The sequence below is a fragment of the Gavialis gangeticus genome, unplaced genomic scaffold (assembly GCF_001723915.1).
Source record: "Gavialis gangeticus isolate Ggan-Ray unplaced genomic scaffold, GavGan_comp1, whole genome shotgun sequence".
Taxonomy (NCBI): domain Eukaryota; kingdom Metazoa; phylum Chordata; order Crocodylia; family Gavialidae; genus Gavialis; species Gavialis gangeticus.
Genome location: NW_017729013.1, coordinates 4,168,483 through 4,173,565, shown reverse-complemented (window position 1 = coordinate 4,173,565; position 5,083 = coordinate 4,168,483). Strand labels below are relative to the sequence as shown.

Here is a 5,083-nt window from a genome sequence, read left to right as displayed (position 1 = left end):
GCTTATGGGCCATGGCAGGCAGAGCCCCCCAGTGGTGCGTGGCTCCAGCTGAATCCTGGGAGCTGCACATGCTGGAAGCCCTACATGAAGGCATGGAGCCAGCCCAACCTGATTGTGCTAGGGTAACCACCCATCTCATATTGCATGGGACATGCCTGGAATGGGATCATCAAGTCCCAGTTCCAGGCTGCATGCCTCTAGGACAGCATTTGTCTCAGATTTGCAGCATCATGCAGGGATTTGGGTTCCTCTTTGCAGGCAGGCAGTGTTCCAGCCTGCAAGGGGCTGCTTGGGGCTTCTAGGAGTGGGACATGGGGGAGCCATCTGCATGTGTGCCTGCACACAGGTGCGCGTGGCCAGGAAAGAGCTAGATAGTGTGGAGGGCAACTGCCTGCAGGTAAGCCTATGGGGGGTGCATGGGAGCTTGGGGCTGGGGAGTGGGACAGCCATGGGTGGCTCATCTTGGGAGTATGGATAAGGGCAGCTCCCTGCTGCTGCACACACCCCCTGGGGAATTATGGGGAGGCACGTGTCCCCCAGATTTGTGTGCAGGGCAGGGGCAGATGTGAGCTGCTCATTGCAAGCTCAGGGCTCCCTGCCCTGCTGCCCTCCCCCTGGGAGTCCTGACCTGCCATGGCAATGCTTCCCCTACCCACCTGGCAGCAGCTGGGGCAGTGGCAGCATGGAGTTGTGTCCCCTGCTACTGCCAAGTGGGCAGGGGGTGTGTGGCTGGTGCAGGGCTCCCAGGGTAAAGGCAGCAGGGCGGGAAACCTGTATCTGCCCCCTACCCCACTCAGCTCTTCTCTGGCCATGCCACTGGTGGGTGGGTGTGGGAAGTGGGCGTGTTGTCCCGCCTTTACATTTTAAAAAGGTGATCACCCCAGATGGCACGCAGCTCCTGCCTGCGGTGCTGTGAACGGCTCTGTGCCACCACGTGCAGCTCCTGGGATTCAGCCAGAGCCACGTGCCACTGTGGGGCTCTGCCTGCCATGGCCCAAGAGCCTGCCATCTGCAGCTGGGGCTGTGTGTTGTGGGGGGGGGAGCATGTGGCAGGGGGACCCATGGCAACCCACACACCCCGCAACTACTCACACACACCGCCACCCCCACTATCCTGCAAGCAGGAGCTCCTCTCCCCACTTACCAGCCGGTCAGTTGTGCACCCTCCCACTCAGTGCATCCACATAAAGCTGGAGTGCCGAGAGCCCCATGGAGGTGGAAGCATGGATCCTGCCCAGTCCAGTGGCACGTGCCCTCTGAAAGCCCACTTCCTGCTGGCTTTAAAAGGGTAGCTGCGGGCTGGTAATAATTGTTTTCTGGATGGCCCCCATGGGCTGGGTAGAATGGCCTGGCAGGCCAGATCCAGCCCACGGGCTGTATTTTGCTGAACCTTGCTCTAAAGGGACTGGCCATGTTAATGTGGACAAGACAAAAACAACGGTCGTATATAAGACAGCTCTGCAGACTCAAAAGGGAGCAGCAGGAGAGTGGACAATGTGGGCAGCCTTGCCATCATATTAGTTTTAGTCTGATCTCAGAAACCTGCATGGACAGACAGCCTTGGGCACCATAAACCTGATAGGAAGTGACAGATACCTCCCTAGCAATGAAAATCAGGCTGCTCAAGACCATGCATGTTCTGGATCCTGCTCTCTGACTCTGGATTGTGAGAAGACTGATGCACAAAGACTGCTGGCCTCTGGAAGGAGATGTTCCAAACAGTTGCTTGTGGCCAGGTGGTGAATGCATGTCAGAAAGAAGACAATGAGAAAAAAGATTTTGAGCAACAGAGATGGTCGCTGATGTGGCAATGAAGAGAAACCTCCAGCTGTTTGGCTTCATTTGCTCAGTGCAGGACATTACACCTGCCAATGTGCTATTCACTGTGGTAGGGACTGGCAGACCATGAGGGGAATGGGTAAATGGCATAACAGTGATATAGCAGGTGTCTAGAAAAATTATAGGCTGACGTGCAGGACAGAATGTAACACACAACTGACCCCCGTGGTCATTAAACAGATGTAAGGAACGAATGAGGTGAAGGAGGGAATTATGTGGTCCCAATCTCAGGGCTTCCAAAACCCTGTATTTACTCCAGACTGAGAGGTGCTGCCATTCCCTGTTCATTTCAGTTTCTTCTGTGGGCACCACCGCTATAGATATCATCAACAGCGTCTGAAACAGGGGTGGCTGAACATACCAATTTACTTTGCACAAAATCAGACGGATGACTTCTACGTGGGCCATATTGTGGCCTTTACATTTCTCCTGTTGCAAGACTGAAAGATAGGCTTTAAAACATGGGTGACCGGTGCTGCCTTAGCCAGGGAGGCACATGCCCCCACAGTTACCAGTAAGCAGCGGGGGGGGGTTGTCGATTCCACTGACCGGTGTAGGTGGTGGGGGGACTCCGATCGCAAGGCGGTTGGTCATTGCAGCTGCTTCTGGAAGTGGTTGTGGTGCTTGCAAGGGGGGCATGGCACTCCCACTCCCCAGCCGGCGCTTGCAGGGGGGGCACCGGCACTCCCGCCTGCCCATCGCCTAAGCAGCAAGTGCAGCTGGTCAGGCGGTGCATGTGCACCCCCTATTCATTGCCACTGCTTTGAAATATGGCAAATGCCTTTCTTTTTGTTTTTCTGCAAATGCCTAACTTTACCCTTTGGGCTAAGTTGTCCTCAGTGACCATGAACTTCTGTTCTTTTCAACAGGAGCCAGCAGCATTACACTCTTGTCATTGATTTTTGTGTCTCTCTGTACTAATTAGATATGTTACTGCTAATCTTTTGTAGTCACCATGGAAAATAGGTGGAGAGCTGGTGGTGATACTCAAGGGTTCAATATTGAATTAAAAAAAGGCAACATTATCACTTCTGGGACAATGCACACGCACAAGAAGCAGATGTTGTTGTAATGTTTAAATCAATAAAGCTGCCTTGGCTTTTGTTTTTACTTCAGTATCAACGGGATTTATAAAAACTCTCATCCTTCTTTCTCGTGTTTGCCATAGAAAGGGCTGATCGATTTCTCTGGGAGAAACTGGGAAAAAGGAAGTAAAAACCCCAAATAAATAAAAATATTGATGTCTTCAAATCTCAGCTGTATGGCTTCCTGGAAGGTGCCTGTTAGCTAAACACAAGTGGCTGGGCTCAGGACAGGAGAGCGGGGTGAAATTTGCTGAAGGAGGTCAGAGCAAATGATCTTAACAGGCCCTTCTAGTCCTGATCTATGACATATCCTGGTAATGTTCCTTTGGAGCTGAAGATAGCACTCACCATTAAAAGGAGTAGGGGGCAGGAAGTAAGAAATGGGGTTGGACAAAACCTCTTAATTTCTCCATCATTATGTAGGATTGTAAACTGTCGCTATGGAAGCACCTGCCACGCACAAATATAGAGGGAGAACGAGCATCTGTACTGAGGAGCTCCAGAATAGTTAGAAAGAAAATACCTGTTCCGCATAAAAGGGGCTATAATGATTACAAGTCTCAAATGACTGAGATTAATACATACTGATATGTAAAAAGAAAAGCTCCTTTTTTTACTGGTCCATCGAGGCAGCCCATAACTTTTTTTGATTTCCAAGCTCTTATCAGAAATTGAAGTGACATATGGAATTAAAGTTGAAATACAGCCTTGTGGAACATTTTGTCAGTAGGGAAAAAAAATCACATATGACGAAGCTGCTGAATATTTGGCATCGATACCAGCACCATCTTGCGAGCACTGGCAAAAGCCATTACTGCCCAAATTTCAGCACTGTCTCACTGAAGTATTTTGTATGCCTAAATTTGTCCCCATTCCAAATATGGATTGGTCTCTTATGGGAGAGTGTATTCAAATAAGAATTCATTGCTTGGCTACTGTGGAAGCTAATTCCCTAGAAGTTAGGGTGAAATCATCCTGTTGTAGAGTGAAGCTCTTGCACGTACCAGATTTTGCAGGATGTTCCAAATTTTTCTTGAATTAAACTAACTGTTCTATTGCGTCCCTGAGAGGGAGAGTCTCCTCTTCCAAATCTGCTGCCCAAAGCCAAAAGCGAAATGCGCTGAGCTGGGAGCCAGTAGACATTGAGCATTAATCTGCTTTCTCTTTACTTTTGTCTATATTGCTGTGCATTTGGAACTGTTAGCATACAACAAGATTTCATGCCCTCCCCTAGAATACAGTCAACTGTGATTTCTCTTATTCAGAAAGGAATTAACTTGTGAGGTTGTGTGAGGCCACTTCCAGTACAGCTGGGAATAACATTTGCATTGGTAATGGTGCAGATCCAAGCTGCATTCACTCAGCCATGCTGCAGCTCAGCATGAATGTGCAAAGCAATGGCTTGGCAACTGCGCTGTCTGTAGCTTCTGCTCTAACACAGACCTTGCTTCCCTCCCAAAGCTGGGAAAAAATCCCAGGGCTTTCTTCTCTCTTGTCTGTCTTGCCAAACACTGACAGAGCTCATGTAGGCTAGGGAAAGAAATTACACATACACTGGTATAAATGATTGGAAACTGGTTCAAATCTGTAACACAGCAGAAGTTCAGTGCACATAAGATGCTTTCAAAATGGCCAAAAGTGGTTTAAGATAAACCTGGATGGACGAGCCAACAATGTGCCCTTGTTGCAAAGAAGGCTAACAGCACCCCAGTCTGCATTAGTAGGAGTGTTGCCAGCAGATCGGGGGAAGTGATTCTTCCCCGATATTCGGCATTGCTGAAGCCACATCTGGAATATTGTATCTAGTTTTGGGACCCCCGCTACAGAAAAGATGCACATTGGATTAACTGAAAATACAAAGATACAAATTGGAGAAAGTCCAATGGAGGACAGTGAAAATGGTGAGGGGGCTGCGGGACACGACTTCTAAGGAGAGGATGAAGCAAGTGGGTTTAGTCTGGAGGAGAGAGCTGATGGGTGATTTAATAGCAGACTTCAACTACCTGAAGTGGGGTTTGAAAAATGATGGAGCTGGACTGTTCTCAGTGGTGGCAGATCACAGAACAAGGAGAAATGGTCTCAAGCTGCAGCCAGCAAGGGAAATTTAGGTTAGATATTAGGAAAAACTTTCTCACTAGGAGGGTAGTAAAACACTGGAA

General features: G+C 49.1%; 1 long non-coding RNA gene across 1 annotated transcript in view; it reads right to left on the bottom strand.

The window, feature by feature from the left end:
- LOC109293527 overlaps positions 1–4,872 on the bottom strand; it is a 22,956-nt gene extending 18,084 nt beyond the window's left edge. Inside the window, exon 1 of the long non-coding RNA XR_002096331.1 lies at positions 4,790–4,872. This is a non-coding gene — a long non-coding RNA (uncharacterized LOC109293527). The remainder of the gene's footprint in view (positions 1–4,789) is intronic.
- Positions 4,873–5,083: the final 211 nt, after the last annotated feature.